The following is a 16,356-nucleotide window of genomic DNA, read 5'->3' as shown; positions in this document are numbered from 1 at the left end:
CCCGGACACACCCACGGACTCAGGGCCCCAGTCTGGACATGCTTGGTGTAGATTCCAGCAAGTTCTCCCAGGCTTCCGGGCCTGTTGTTTTTCCTGTGGGAGGCTGGCATCTTCTTTCTGACCTTTTTTCCTGTCCTGACATGAAGGCAGAGGGGCTGGGAGGAGGAGACTGGCCGGCTGTGGGTGGTAGAATGGGCCAGAGGGTGGGGGTCTGGTTGGGGGCCCCCTGCCACTGCCTCCAGGAGGTCCTTGGTCCTTGGTAGGTCTGGGATTGGGATGGGTCCAGGCACTCCCCTCTCTATGCATTTTAACCTGAGCTATTACATAGAGTGAGGCTGGATCAGGAGACTCAGGTCCATTCTGCTGGTGACCGCCACCCCCCCCACCCCCCCGCCCAAACCCCCAGGGTTGTACAGGTGTGGCCCACTTTCGTGCTATTGTTGTACAATAGTCTACATCAATTAAAAAAGAAAAAGGGACCAGGCACCGGTGACTCAATGCCTGTAATCCTAGCTACTTGCGAGGCTGAGATTGGGAGGCTTGCAGTTTGAGGCCAGCCTGGGAAAATAGTTTGTGAGACCCCCCATCTCCAAAATAATCAGAGCAAATGGACTGGAGGTGTGGCCCAAGCAGTGGAGTGCTGACTTTGGAAGCCCTGGGTTCAAACCTCAGTCCCACCGCCCCCCTTCCACCAAAAAAAAAAACTAGCAATGATGCCAGTGGCTGGGAAAGTTGTGGAGTGAGTGCTCATTGGCTCTGATTGGCTGGGCTTGGGTGACATGCTCATCCCTGGACCAATCACTGTGACTCAAGAAATGGACACTGATTGGTCACGCTCTGGCAGAGTGATTCAAGTGGTAGAGGACTTGCCCAGCAAGCATGAGACCCTGAGTTCAAATCCTACACCCCAAAAACACAAACGAATTTGATTGGTCAGGCTTGGATCACATACCCATTTGCAGACGAGAGAGAAGTTATTCTCTGAACTGGTGAGACCCAGGTGGCAACGCAGTGGAGCCCTAAAGGAGACCAGGAGGGAGAAGGTGTGACAGATGCTCCTGTGTCCCCAGCTGGCATCCTCATTGCAGCCTGGCATTGCTCTGACTGTTAGAGATTATTTTCTTTGTTGCTGTATCTAAGATCTCTTGAGGGGGCGTTGGAAGATCAGCTAATTGGTGTTTACCAGGGGATCGTTTCGCAAACTCTGACGTTGTTAGATCTTGAACTCTTGTTTTCTTCAGTTCCATCTTTTATTTTTCCTTTGGGGGAACCAAAACCCAGAGACAGCAGGCCACAGGGCTCACTGGCGCCAAGTGCTGGCAAGACCCACCTGTTCCAGGCTATCTTGGGATGCTGGGCTGAAGCCAGGAGGACCATGGGACAGGGGTTGGCAGGGGCCTGGGTAGATGCAGGAGCAAGTCATTAACTGCTAATCCCTGGGGTCCCATCCACCCTCTGCTGCGCACATCCTGGCCTGGGAGGAGGCGTTTGTGATAAAGTGAGGGCTATGTCAGGGTGGGGGTGTGGGGTGTGTGCCAGAGTTCAGGCTTTGTCTGCCTCCCACGGAGGCTCTTGGGGAGAGGGGGAGAGCATGGGACCCGTAACCTTGAGCACACTGTCGGGTTCGGCTGCGGAGGAGGGGACCTGGAACCCCAGCCACCAGGTGTGTTCTGTGAGGTGTCCCAGCTGGCATCGCCTGCTCCTGGCCCTTGCCCCACAGCCTGGGGCATGGGCTCCTCTCTGGGGCAATGTGAGGGGCTGCGGCTGGCTCTGCCTCGGGTGTGGGGGAGGGGTCTGCTAGGACAGCCACCTCTGCGAGTGTCCCTGTGTGATGCCCTGTGCCCACCTGGCTGAGAGGCTGGAGTGGACTGAGACATAAGGAGGGTGGGTGGCCCTGAGTTCATTGTTAAGGCCACGATTGGGTTCCGCTTCTAATTGCTTAGGTGGACCAGGGCACATGGACTTTGGAGGCAGGCAGCCCAGGTTCAAATCCTGCCTCTGTCACTTCCCTGCTGGGCGACTTTGGGCAAATGACTTAACTTTTCTGTGCCTGTTAATAAAAGTGTGACCTACAGAGGACTTTTATGAAGGTGGAGGAGGTAGCACTTAGAATGACAGAGTGGCAGGTGTCACATAAACATTTTCCCTGTGGCCATCTTCACCTTGTGGACGCTGGCCTGGAGGGGGTCGGTCTGTGTCATGGTGCTGACATGGGGCTGTCCTCTGCCGGCTTCCTACAGATGTCTGGGTTCTCTGCTGGCACCTGGTGTTGGCTGGAGGGGCCCCGCTCTGATTCTCTGGCTTGGTTCAGGCTTGCGAGCACCTTTGGGTCCCTTTCCCACCCAAGGCTGTATGGTGAAAATGTTTATTTCGGAAAAATTGCCAAAACACGGCGATTTGTGCCTCTCTCCCCACAATTTGTTGCTGAATCTTCTGCAAGCCACTGCAGACGGCCTGCAGCGTGGACTTAGGGGCATCACGCAGTCCTCAATGCAGCCTTGGCCATGCTCAGGACAGTGTACACTGGCCACTGCTGTCCCCTCCCACCCTCTTCACATTCGGACCTCTTGCTCCACCGCCACCCTCACAGCAGCGGCTCAGGTGCCCTTGTGAGGCCTGGCTGCTCTGTGTCCTCCCGCAGCCCAGGGCACCCCCTTTCTTTCCACCCGCTGTTCCCTGCATGGCTCTTGGCAGGTCGCCCTTGGGTAGGACTGGCACGTATTTGTCCCAAGGACCCCGCGCTAAGGCCACCTTGTGTGAGTGGCGCAGGGCCCTTGGTGGCCGGGATAAGGGTGGTCCCAGCTCTCGGGGCTGCAGCCTGACTTTCCCTCCCAGCCTGTCCCTGCTCCAGGCTGGACAGGTTATGGGTCCCCAGGGCTTCTCTGCCTCGCCTTCCTCCCTCCAGCCCTCTGGGTACTGCAGTAGTCCCTGTGCTGGGCCACCTGGCACCAGAAGACCATGCTGGTTCCACTGGCCAAGAGCCAGCACAGCCGGGACTCCCCAGCAGCTGGACCCGGCCTTGGGATTTCCTTCTGCTGCTTGTTCTCAGGTCCCCAACTCCACCTCCTCCCCCCCAGCTGTACACGCTCACCTCCAAATCTTTGACTTCTTTGTATTGTGAAATATGCAATTCTAGGAAAGTGCATAAGACACACAGCTAACACAAATACAGCTGAACACACAGCCTTCACCCCCAGGTAAAGAGTCAGAGCCCTGAGGCCCCAGCAACCCCTGCAGGCGACACCACTGGATCCCAGCTTGGCCTGCTTGTCGTAGCGCTGCCCTATACCCAACCCTACACACGGGGAGCAGTGCCCTCTGAATTGGTTTCTTTTGATTTTTTGAGACATTCCTACTATATAGCCCAGGCTGGCCTTGAACTCACAGTCTTCCTGCCTGAGCCTCCTGAGTGCTGGGATTACAGGTGTGTATCAACATGCCCGGCTGATTTTGAATTTGACTTGAATGGACTCATACTCTGTGTTCGTCCTTCCTCCCTCCCTCCCTCTCCCCTCCCTTCCTCCTTGCCATCCTGCCTTCCTCCTCTCCTCCCTTTCTTTCTTTTTTGAGACAGGGTCTCACTAGGTAGCCCAGGCTGGCCTGGGCCTTTCAATCCTTCTGCCTCCGTCTCTGAGCGCTGGGCTGCCCGGCTTGTGCTGTTTTCACCTCCCATGGTCTGAGTCTCCTCCACGCTGCTGTTGTGATAAGCGACTCCTCGTTCTTGTGGTTGTGTAATAATCACAGGGATGCCGTCATTTATCTGACATATCCTGATGACTGGGGGGTATTTTCTGAGTCTTGAACTCTTGTACCCCTGCCTGCAGGGTACTCATACCTGACATTCTCCAGGGCCCATCAGTGCAGTAGGAAGGCTGGTCTTGGCCAGGGTGTCTTCAACTTTCCTTGGAAGCGGCAAACTGTTTCACTCCCATCATTCTTCTTGTTTGTTTGTTTGGCAGTACTGGGATTTGAACTCAGGGCCTTACACTTAATGGGCAAGAGCTCTACTCTTTGACCTCATACCATGTGCAGTGTTGGGAGTCTGTCCAGAGTGAGTGCTCAGGTTTTGGAGGCTAAGGCCCTGGGTTCAAATGTGTGCTGTGCTTCCTGCCTGCTGTGTGACTCTGGGCAGGTGGCTCAAGTCTGTGGGCTTTGGTGGCTGACTTTGTCTGCTGGGCCTTATCACAATAGACCATAGATGAGGTGCCTTCAACAACAGACACTTATTTCCTCACAGCCAGAGGCTGGAAGTCCACGAGGCAGGGCTGGCTCCTGTTCTTGGCTTGTGCATGGCCGTCCTCCCTGTCCCCACAAGGTCATCCCTCTCTGTGCATCTGTCTGTCCCAGGCACCTCTTCTCATGGGTCACCGTTCAGATTAGGTTAGGGTTGACCTCAGTGGTCTGATTTTACCATAAGCACACCTTGAAAGCCCTGACTCCAAGTTTGGTCACAATTTGAGGCATTGGGGGTGACATGTTGATTTTGGGGGGACACATGCAGCCCCCAGTGATCCATACCTTCCCATAGAGTGGAAACGAGGCTAGAATAAGCCAGTGCTTGGAGCTGGGGTGGCACCTGGAGCCCAGGGCATGTGGCCGCTTTGTCTGTGTCCACCCTGTTCAAAACCTGTCCTGTGGCTGGATGCGTATCAGGCTTGCTGCTGCTTACTGCTGCCTGGCCTCCCTGGTTAATGTTCATCACACATATTTATTTATCTCCCGGTGACAGCTGTCCTGGCTGTGCCACTCTGCGTCCACACGCAGCACGGCTGGTACCCGCCCTACCTGCAGGGTGGGAGTGGGTTTGCGGCAGGGTGATAAAGCCAGTGTCACTGGGTCTTCCTCGGGGCTGTATCCGTTTCCCTGGCCTCTCAGTCCTGGGCAGTCCTTGCTCCGTGTTGTCTAGAGCTTTCTAGAAAGTCTTTGCTGGCCTTTGCAGCACTGTTTTTTGTTGGTGGTGGTTTTTTTTGTTTTTTGGTTGTACTGGGGTTTGAACTCAGGGCTTTGCACTTGCAAAGCAGGTGCTTTACCACTTGAGCCACACCTCCAGTCCATTTTGCACTGGTTAATTTGGAGATGGGGTCTGAAGAACTATTTGCCTGGCTGGCCTTAAATCTTGATCCACCCAATCTCAGCCTCACAAGTAGCTGGGATTACAGGCATGAGCCACCACACCTGGCTGCGATTTTTAACCTGATGACATCTGCAGAGACTCTATCAAATAAGGTCCCCATCTGGGGTTCCTGGTAGAACCAGTGTGCGCCCCGTCCTTGGATCTGTGAAACTCCGATTCCCGCTACCTGGGTTCTGTGAAACTTGGCTTTCTCCTGAAAGTCATTTCCTCCTCTGCGGAGGGGCCTCTTCTTCCCTGTCACCCACTGGGGGTGGTTCACGGGGAGGCACAGCGATGGTCAGGTGACTCAGGGGCACTGACAGGCCCACCTTTGCCAGGACAGCCCACTGGTGTGAAAATAAGCTGAAGACCTCAAGATTAAGAGGAAGAAAGTAGACAAAGCAGTGGACTCTGTAGGCAGGCAGACACTGCCCCTCCTCCATCCCCACTCCACAGGTGACTTTGGTGCCGGCTTCTGGTTCTTTCTGGACACTTCTGTGTCCAGTGCAGGTCAGTTCCATTTCCTTCCCAGCCCTGGCCTACAGCCTTGGCTGGACACCCAGACAGGTCCCAGGGTCTCCTATCAGACACAAAGCTCATCCTTGGCCACCGTGGGAGTCCCCAGGCCTCTGGCTTTGCCAAAGGGTGCTGTAGGGGACACTGGAGAGGGCTGTGACTGGTGGGAGGCCTGGCTCTAGGACGGTGAGGTCCTCGCTGGTAAAGCTAGGGGTGTCTAGCAGAACGTTCTCAGGGAATGTGTAAGTTTTCCCAGCTGATCACCAGCAGCTGTGGGCACCGAACAGCAGAAATGTCACCTCACGCTGTGAGGAAGGCCACAGGTGGGGGACCAGGTGTCTGAGGGCTGTATGGAAGGAGCCTTCTCGCACCTGCCTCCTGCTGCTGCCAGGTGTGTCCTTCTGTGTCCTCCTCACATGGCGCCCTCTGCATCTTCTCTGATCACATCCTTTGCCATTGGATTTCGGGTCTGCCTACCCATGATGCTCTCCTCTCAAGCCCCCAATCAGAACATCTACGGAGACCCTTTCTCCTGCAAAGATCACATTCCCAGGTTCCGAGTGGCCATGTCTTTTGGGGGCCACCATTCACCCTGTTACAGAAGGGACAGTGTTAATGGTAGTAGACGGCATTGGCTGAGAACCTGCTGGGGGCCGGACACTGTGCTGCTCAGCACATCTGGGCTCCCACCCAGGTGCACTCAGGCTGATCTGGTGAGGTGCACAGGCTCAGAGAGGTGGAGGCACCAACCTGAGGTCACACAGCTGTTGGTGGACTAAGTCTCATCGAAAGCTGTGAACCCCACTTTTGCTCAGAGGTCACCTGGCTTCCCACAGGCCTGGGTCCAGTTGGGGTTATGTTTTGTTTGGCCTCTGCTGCTAGTAAAAAAAAAAAATTAACTTGGTTGCCAACACTTGAAGGTAAGTAACTTTCACATCCAAATCTAGATGTCCAGGCTCTGCGCGGTAGCTGTTGGCAGAACCGAGACACTGTTCCCCTTCAGGCAGCTGGTCTTCAGCTGGATGGGGCTGTCCAGCTGTGTGGCTGTGGGGAAGGAATGGGGGCATCCTATGCCTCAGTTTCCCACCGGTAAGATGGGGCTGAGAACAGGCCTTGTCTCACAGACAGGGACGAATGGCCGAGGAACAGAAAGCACTCGGTTCCCCCTGGTTTGTATTTGGCCACCGCTCAGGTGACCGAATCAGGTGGGCGTTGGTGGTTCAGTGTCCAGCCTTCCTTGTCTAAATTTGGAGTCTGTTCCCAGAGTTAAGTTATCTGAGGTCCCGGGCCATGGGGGAGCTGCAGAGGAAGTTGGGGTGTCATGAGTCTTCTGTCTCAGGGTCCCCGTTTTTCACGCACTGCCTCCCTTGTCCAGTGAGCTGATCATGGGAAGGATGAGAAATGCCATCTGTTACCGTGACTGTCATCTCCCTGTGTGGCCTGGCCTGAACCTAGCCTTCTTGGGCCTTGGTTTCCCTATCTGTAATGTGGGATGGCCTTAGCAGCTCTCTGGAAACTTGGGGACTGGGGGATCTGGTATCCTATGTAGTAGTGGCTGCTCCTGGAGAGGGGCTGTGCTGCTGAGGTGCTGTCAGTGGTGACGAAGGCATATGGCAGGGAGCCTGCAACAGCAGGGGCGGCGGGGGGGGGGGCGGCACTGGCCGCAGCCTGGCCGTGGCGGTGACCATGGAGGTGGATGGATGTCCTTGGGGTGGGCAGCCTGGCCTTCAGGGCTGGCTCGGGGGCCGCTGGGCTGGCCTTCTGCTCCCAGGCTTGCGTGGTTTGTGGCTGGGAGCAGATAAGTGGACCAAGTTGTCAGCTGTCAGGGCCGGCCAGGACCTTGGTGGGGGAGGGGAGGAGATAGGGGCATAGATGCTGGACCAGAGGCCAGCTGAGAGCCAAGGCTACCGTCAACCCCAAGGTGTGAGGGGCTCCCTGCACCCTCTTCATGGTGCTGTCTGGGAGGACCGGGGCCCTTGCTGCAGCAACTTTGCTGGTCTTCCTGCGCCCCCGCAGCTCGGGGCTATGGAAGCTGCAGGTGTCCCTCACCTGGACAGGTGGAACAGCCTGAGTACTGGCAGAGGGGCCCTTGCTCCACGCCAGGAGGGACATGTGGCATTTTGCATCCAACTCCGAGTGTCTTCATGTCACCCCTGAAGGGCTTTGGGACACTTACGGCCTCCCGCCTTGCACAGATGGGCCAACTCCAGCAGGAGTGGGCACACAGGGGTGGGGGTCCTGAGGAGGAGGAGGGGCCAGGACCTGAGTGTGGGGAAGTGTGCGCACTCTGTCGGTCCTGTTTGTTGGTCCACAACCGTGCACAGGGTGCTGGATCTGCAGGTGGATAGAGACCCCGGCCTGTGACAGCAGCTCTTTTTGCCAGGAGCGACAACCATGCCCAGCAGACAGTCACCTGTATCAGAGGTCTTAGGTGGGGGACATGCGGTGCCAGGAGCAGTGGACCAGGCTGGGGACATGGCAGGTGCAAAGACCAGAGGTGGCAAGGGACATGTGGGGTTGGAGGAAGGAATGGGTGGATGGGGCGAAGTGACAGTGGTGGGACCCTGGAGGGGGTCGATTTGGTGAACTCTGGCTGCTGTGGGGAGGGAGGATGAAGATGGATGCAGGGGACTGGGAGAGGCTGAGAGGGTGGCAGCAGGACCCGGGGGGCGGGGTGGCAAAAATGTGACAAAGGAAAGAGAGTCAAGATTCAGCGTAGGTGCGGGTTGTGGCGGAGTGGAAGAAGTAGCTGGAAGGCAGAGGCGTTTATCAAGGAGGAAAGGTGGGGGAGGGCAGTGGGGAGCAGGCAGACAGCATTCTGAAAACCACTCCTCAACATGGAAACCAACAGCCCCCATTGGAAACAGCCGAAGACCATCAGGCACTGTTGCTCACACCTGTAATCCCAGCTACTCAGAGCCCTGAGATCAGGAGGATCTCTGTTCGGAGCCAGGCCTGGCAAAAAATTAGCGAGACACCCCCATCTCAGCCAACAAGCTGGGTGTGGTGGCATGACATGTCCTCTTGGCGACATGGAGGCAGAAGTAGGATGACAGGCCAGCCTGGGCAAAAATAGGAGCTTCTGTTCAAAAATAACTTAGGTTGTAGAGGGGAGGGGGCGTGCCCACGGCGGTAGAGCAGCTGCTTAGCAAGGGCCACCAAGACATAAAAATAAATGAAAAAAAGAGGAAATGAAGGGGTCAAGGACTGAGTAGACATTTCTCCAGAGAGCACCCATGCCACCCACCAGCCATGGGGACAGCGACTGGTGGAGGGCTCTCAGAGTTAAACGGAGTTGCCGTGTGGTGCCATGGTTCTGCCTCTGGAAGCACGGTACCCAGGAGAACCGAGGAAGGGACTACAAGAGGCGTTTGTACGCCCGTGTGCACAGCAGTGGTACTTACTGCTGCCGTTGTGTAGCGCTGGGTTAGAACCTGTGTCCTCTCGAGCGCTAGGCAAGGCCTCGACCATCGAGCTGTAGCCCCGGCTCCTGTAGCAGCATTACTCCCAAAGCCAAAGGAAGAAGTGACATTTCATTGACTGTTAACTGGCTAAAAAAAAAAAAAGAGAGCGGTCTCTCCATACAAGGGAGTATTACTCAGCCTGAAACAGGAAGGGACTACAGCAAGGACAGATCTTAAAGATGCTATGCTGAGAGAAGGGACCAAAGGGACACAACAGGCAAATACAGTGTGGTCCCTGAGCGGTCAAACTAAGAGACAGAAAGCAGAATGGTGGGTGTCAGGGGCCGGGGAAAGGGGGATGGGAGCCAGGCACCAGTGGCTCACACCTGTAATCCCAGCTACTCAGGAGGCAGAGACCAGGAGGCTCGAGGTTCAAAGCCAACCCAGGCAAATAGTTCTCAAGACCCTATAAAAAAAACCCCAGCACAATAAAAGGCTGGTTGAGTGGCTCAAGGTTGAAGACCCTGAGTTCAAACCCCAGTACCGAAAGAAAACAAAGAAGGGAGGGAGGGAAGGGAGGGAGGGAACGAACCAGGAGGTGGCGTTTAATGGGGACAGGTCCCAGGTGGACAGAGGCGGTGATGGACGATTAATATTGTGAGCATCTTTCATGCTGTTGAACTGTTAAAAGATTGATGAAGTCGGTAGATTTTATGTTGTAAATTTTGCCACAATTAAAAGGAAGAAGAAGAAAAACAAAAAACAAAACGCTGTGGTCATTTGGGATCACCCCAAAAGGAGCCTGGGTTGCGGCCTTCCCAGCTGCGAAAGGCACTGCTAGCTTGTGGGTGGAAGGCCAGGTGGCCCCCCAGAGGCCGTGATGGCCACGGTCACATTCCGCTCTTGCCACAGCTGGGCCTCTGAGGGAGCCTGTGCCGCAGGGCCCGGCCCTCTGTCTGTTCTCCCAGGCCTTGGCAAACCACGTTCTTGATCTGCGGCCAGCAGGGAGGCCCTTGTGGCTTTGGCCTTGGGGCCGGTTTCTGTGCCTTCTTCACAACACCTGTGCTCCTGGGTCATCTCACTCCTTGTCGCCGGGAGAAGGACGGAGGCACTCGGCTCTGCGTGTGGGAAGTCAAGGCCGGGTGAGGTCTGGTACTTTCCCTCCCGATGGCCCCGGCCTACTGCATCTGTGTGGCTGGCATGACCCGACATTGCCCCACATTCTGAGCTTGTAGGACAGAGTTGCAGAAGTGTGTAAAGGAACGGGAGGTGGATGTGCTCAGCTTAGGTCTCCACCACCCAAAGCCACTGCTGTGACGCACAGCCCCCATACACAAGGTGCCAAGGGGCCCTGGTGGACTTTCACATCGCAAAGCCTTATTCAAAACCAGAGAGGGCCAGGTGCGGTGGCTCACGCCTGTAATCCTAGCTACTCAGGAGGCTGAGATCAGGAGGATCGAGGTTTGAGGCCAGCCCGGGCAAATACTTCTCGAGATTCCATCTCTAAAATAACCAGAGCAAAACGGTCTGGAAGAGTGGCTCAAGTGATACCTGCTTTGCAAGTGGGAGTTCAAATCCCATTCCCACCAAAAAAAAGAAACCAAAACAAACAAAAAGCTTACTTAGCCCCTGGTAATCCAGTCCTCGTTGTTGTCAGTTTCACACTTTGGGCACACGGAATTTTCACAAGTGACACCCACGTTAGCAGCGTCAGGATCAAAAAGCAGCGGCTCCTCCCCGTATCTCCTTGGTTCCCTCTTCCTCTGCCTTTTTTTCCCTTGCTCTGTAAATCCAGGCTGGCCTTGAACTCCCAGCCCTCTTGTGCCTCTCCTATGCTGCTGCCCAAGTGCTGGGATTACAGGCACAACCACCATGCCTGTCTCGCCTGGCTTCCCATGGCGTGGATTGGCTTTACCTAAACGCAGCTGGGACCCCCCGCCATCGCCGGCCTGAGGCTCGTGGGGTACAGCGCTAGGGATGGCTGGATGGTGGGGTAGCCGCCATCCAGTGACTTCCACAGCAGGAACGGGATGAATGAAGCTGCTGGGATGTGCAGGTGGTCATCTCGAGGACGTGATTTCAGGTCCCTTGAGTAACTGGGGACTGGGTTACCAGGTGGCAGGGATGAACCTGGTCTTTGTTAGTGGAGGTTGCCCAGCTAGAGTGCTCAGGACCAGTGAGCAAACCCCTCTGAGTCACTGTCAATTGCTTGTCCTCTTCCCTGCTTCCTGTGGCTCCCTCACTCAGCTTGGGGACAATCAACGGTTCTCAGCCTGTGTCCCTCTGGGACAGGGATGGGAAGTTCTGGTGGCAGTTAAGTGCCAGCAGGAGCACCAGAGAGCAAAGCCACCCTTGTGCTCGACGGGGTGGCAGGCAGGCGTTTGGAAGTTCCAGGGTCACCCCACCGCGGAACGCCAGTGACCACTGCCTGGAGGGAGGGCACAGATCTTCCAGGCTTTCAAAAGAAGCCAGAAATCTTCAACTCATTCTCTGCTTTTAAGGTCTGGTCAACAATTTCAATTCAAGCTGCTCCAGCGTCTAGTGGCCCCTGTTCTCCTGTGCCTGTCCCTTGGGTCCCCACTGTCCTTAAGGTTGCTTTTATCCAGAGCCCAGTGTCCAGTGCTGCCCAGGAGGGGGGCTGACCAGAGCCCCTTCAATGGAGCCAGCTTGGCCCTTTGAGGGTGGCCGGACCCCCTGCTGCTCTGACCAGTAGTGTGAGAGGCTGGAGGTGGAAGCAGGCTCTGTAGGTTCCACTAGGGAGCAAAGGGCCCCTTGGTGTCACCTCCGCCCCGCCCTGTGTCTGTTAGAACAGGCAGGCAAGGGACCACAGGATTCATGGCATGAAGGAGAAACTGGCATTGTATTAGGTAGGACCTGTGGCCACCCTGCCGCGGGGCCTGCCACTGGCTGAGTGGGACACAAGGGGACCAGTGCCAACCCGCCCTGGCTCTGGAGTGCTTGAGGCATTGGCCTCCTGGAAAGCTTGGGTCCTCGGCCATGGGATCGGGAGTGTGTCACTGGCCATGGCATGGGGGTGCTGCACAGAAGTGATGAAGTTAAGGTTCTTAGATGGGGCGGTGACCTTGTGTCATCCAGGGGTCCTGAAGTCATCCTTGGGTCCTCATAGGATGGCAGCTGGAAGTCAGTGAGAGACAGGAACAGAGGCCAGGGTGGGGAGGGGACAGGAGCCAGCAGTGGCGGGATTTGACCACTTTTTCCAGGCAGATCTGTTTGTGGCACTGGAAGGTGACACTTGGTGTTAAGTGGGGTGGTTTAGCTACTTTGTTACAGAAGCTGGTGGGACAGTCTGTTTCCTTCAAAGCTAAGAAGGATTTAAGGGTTGGGATTAGGTAAAGTGTTTAAGTTGAGTGTCATAGGTTGTGATATTCCTACTTTTGACATTTCCTGTGTTTCTCAAACTACTTTCGTGCACTGGGGAACCGTACGGCGCCGGCACAGTTTTCTTCTGCCTGACACTCAGTGTCCCTTGGTCAGCACGGCTTTGACCTCACAGTGGCCCTCGGCGATAGACAAAGAAGTCTCAGTTTTAGAACAGTTTTAAAGTTGGGAAGAGGACGCACAGTGAGTCCCACACGCCGCACACTGTGTCCTTATCGTTAGTGTCATCCGCCAGCATGACACCTGCTGACGAGGACGAGGCGTGAGCTGGTGTGGGGACACTGGCATGACACGTTCTGGGCTCCATAGTTGCTCTTGCAGGTCCTTCCTGATGTCCTAGGATCTCGCCTCAGGTTCCACCATGTCCTGTTGGGTCCTTGTGACTCCTGGGTCTCCTCTGGCCTGTGACAGGTCCTCAGAGGCTCCTGGTGTCAGTTACCATGGCAGCTTTGTGAAGCATGGGGCAGAGGTTCTCCAGGGTCCCCGTCCTGGGCCTGTCTCAGGTCTGTGTCACGACTGGACCGTGGCTCTAGGCTGGGGGGAGAGGCACAGACACTCTGTCCTTGTCACTCGTGTGACCAGCACTGGGGAGCAGGATCTCTTTTGACCCATTTTACAGATAAAGAGACTGAGGTGCAGAATGGACCAGGCCCTGCTGAGGGGACATGGAGAGGGGCCATGACGTCTTTTCTGGGTCCCCTGCCTCTGCGGGAGGAGAACAGCTCCAGGACCTTTGTGGGAAGAGGGTGTCCCCTCCATTAGAGGCAGCACCTCAGGTGTCTGGGGCACCTGGCTGGGGCCCTCGGCTCTGCATTAAGGATTTACTTTTTTTTTTGGTGGTCCTGGACCCCTACCACCTGAGCATACCCCCAGCCATCCTTTGTTTTTTTGCAGTACTGGGATTTGAACTCAGGGCCTACACTTTGAGCCATTCCACCAGCCCTTTTTTGTGATGGATTTTTTCAAGATAGGGTCTTGAAAACTGTTTGCTGGGGCTGGCTTTGAACCTTGATCCTCCTGATCTTTGCCTCCTGAGTAGCTGGGATTACAGGTGTAAGCCACTGGCACCCGGCTTCTTTTTTTTTGGTTTTAGTTATTTTTCAGGTAGCATGTTCATTTATGCCCTGGCCTGTCCTCCTGTTTACGTCTCCTGTGTAGCTGGGATAACAGGCACCACCATGCCCAGTTTTTGGTTGAGATGGGGTCTCATGAGCTATTTGCTCCAGCTGGCCAGGAATTTCCATCCTCCCAATCCTCCCAATCTCTGCCCTCCCTACTAGCTGAGATTATAGGCGTGAGTCATGACTCCCAGCAAGAATTTTTTTTTTTTGCTTTAGTAACTTCTCTATTCTAGGTTCATCCATCATGACTGAATTCTGGGCAGCAAGACAGGGGCACTCGTTAGCACACGTAGCAACTTCTGGCGTTGCTGTGTCAGGAAGGTAGAGTGGGATGGTGGATAGAGTGCGATAAGGAGAGGGCTGCCTTACAAAGGATGGTCTTTTCACCCACTTTGTGCATTGCTGTGGTCCCCAGACCTAGAACACAGCCTGTCATATTGCGGAACCTTAATTAATATTGTTGAGCGGATGAACCTTGCTGAGGGACATTCCAATTGAGAAGGTGACGTTAGGTGTGAGAAGTGAAGGGTCCTGAAGGAGCCGGCAGTCAGTGCAAAGTCCCTGTGGCTGAAACTGTCCTGGCAGCTCAGGAGCCCAGCAGAGAGGAACGTGGTAGAAGGTAAATGCAGGTGAACTTGGTGTGGCTTCGGGTAACAAGACGGCAAGGCCTTGTCGCTTACTGGCAGGGATTTGGATTCTGAGATAAAAAGGGAGCCATGGAGACATTTGAGCAGAATGACCTGCTGGGACAGATTTCAAAGGGAAATTGAGTCTGTTGGGGAGAGTAGGCTGGGTGGGAAGAACCAGAAGCAGGAAGGTAGAGAAGAGACCATTGTACCAGTCCCAGCAAGTGCTGACGGGTTGGGTGGTGTTACAGAAGGAGGACAGCCAAGACCTGTGACAGATCGGTGTCGCGTGGGAAGGAAACGGAGGGACTCAGCTTCACAAGCAGCTCATCCTTCGTCTCAGTGTCACGCGTGGGTTTCTTATAAAATGCTTTTCTGAAATAAAACTTCTGCCTGGCTTCAGAAGACGCTGCAGGGCCAGCTGGAGGTGGCCCCAGGCCCTGTGGGAGTGGGGACCCCTGGATCCCTGGTACTAAGTCCCTTGAGGGCAGGGTCCAGTCCCGTCCCGGAATCCCAGAACTGGGTCTCATGTACCCTCGCCTTCTTGGCTATTGGGTTAGGGTGTGGGTGTTGCTTGTCATGGGAGGAATCAGGGTTGTGCAATTGGAGGCGGGGAGGTCAAGGTCATGATTCATTTGTGAACCTCCCAAAGGTGCATAGGACGCAGCCCTTGTGCGCGCAGAACCGGGTCACGCTTGGCCTCCCCCTCCACGAGCGCCCAGAGCCTCAGTGTCCGGGCCGGTGACATGAAATGGCCCATCGATCGCTTGAGGTGAAGTGGGTGGAGTGGCCTGGAAGGAGAAGTGGCCCCAGGAGGGCCACAGACGGGGCCACATGGTCCCCCGCCCATTCATCTCGGTCCTGGCACCCTGAGGAGGGGGCCAAGGCATCCAGCAGGGCGAGGATCCCATAGGGAGCCCGAGGTTCCCCGGGCCATACGTACGGAGTGGGTGGTGCCTGCACGAGGGGCTTGGGGGCCCAGGTCAGGTGTCGGGGTGCAGGGCAAGGACGGCAGGCACAGTCGCTCCACCTCCCCGGGGGCCACAGTGGAGAAGGCTTGGAGAGATGAGGACGGGCCAGGAGTGACTGGAGGGTGGTGGGGACCCAGTGACAGTTCCAGCTGCATCCTAATTTTTTTCCTTTTGGTGGGACTGACATTTGAACTCAGGGCTTTGCCTGTGCAAAGCAGAGCTCTACCTCTTGAGTCACTCCTCCAGTCCATTTTATTCTGGTTATTTTGGAGATGGGATCTCTTGAACTGTTTGGCAGGGCTGGCCTCAAAACTAGATCCTCCCGATCTCAGCCTCCCAAGTAGCTTGGATGACTGGCACTTAATCCTCAGCCTGTGCTGGGACTACAGGGTGCTGAGCTCACACCTAGCTACTCAGGAGGCAGAGATTGGGAGGACCGTGGCACAAGGCCAGGCCAGGCCAAAAGTTGGTGAGACCCCATCTCAACCAGTAGCTGGGCATGGTAGCACATACCTGTCACCTATCATCCCAGTTAAGCCAGAAGCATAACCAGGAGGGTCACAGTCCAGGCCAGCCCAGGCATAAATGAGAGACTTTATCTCAGAAATAACCAAAGTAAAAACAACTAGAGGTGTGGCTCAAGTGGTAAAGCACCTGCCTAGCAATCATGAGGCCCTGAGTTCAAACCCCAGTACTGCAAAAAAAAAAAAAAAGACTTGTCATCTGTATCTTTCTTGAAGCTTGTCCTTGATTCCACATGCATGACAAAACAAACTTGTATACACACATATGTAAGGTGCCCGTGTGTTTTGCTGTACATAGTGGTCACTACGCCAAGCCACTTAACACGTCCATCTTTCACATTCTTACCTTAAAAAAAAATTTTTTAAGCAAGTGAGGTGGCTCATACCTGTAATCCCAGCTTCTTGGGAGGCTGAGATTGGGAGGATCAAGGTTCAAGGCCAGCCCTGGCAAATAGTTCACAAGACCCTATCTCCAAAATAACCAGAGCAAAATGGACTGGAGGTGTGGCTCAAGCAATAGAACAGCTGCTGCTTTGCAAGTGCAAAGCCCTGAGTTCAAACCCCAGTCCCACCATTACGAAAAGCCTTTTTGTGTGTGGAGAGAGAACCCTCTTAGCCAATCTCCAGCCTTTGATGCAGCTAGTGTCCCCAACATGAAATCCCAAATCCAAGAGTTGAGAGC

General features: G+C 55.2%; 1 protein-coding gene across 3 annotated transcripts in view; it reads left to right on the top strand.

The window, feature by feature from the left end:
• Positions 1–16,356, top strand: part of Scarb1 (scavenger receptor class B member 1) — a 64,202-nt gene that overhangs the window by 9,433 nt on the left and 38,413 nt on the right. The window lies entirely within an intron of this gene.

This window comes from Castor canadensis, chromosome 18 (genome assembly GCF_047511655.1).
Source record: "Castor canadensis chromosome 18, mCasCan1.hap1v2, whole genome shotgun sequence".
In the NCBI taxonomy this organism is placed as follows: Eukaryota; Metazoa; Chordata; class Mammalia; order Rodentia; family Castoridae; genus Castor; species Castor canadensis.
Note: the sequence above shows the minus strand (reverse complement) of the source record. Positions and strands in the feature narration are given on the sequence as shown.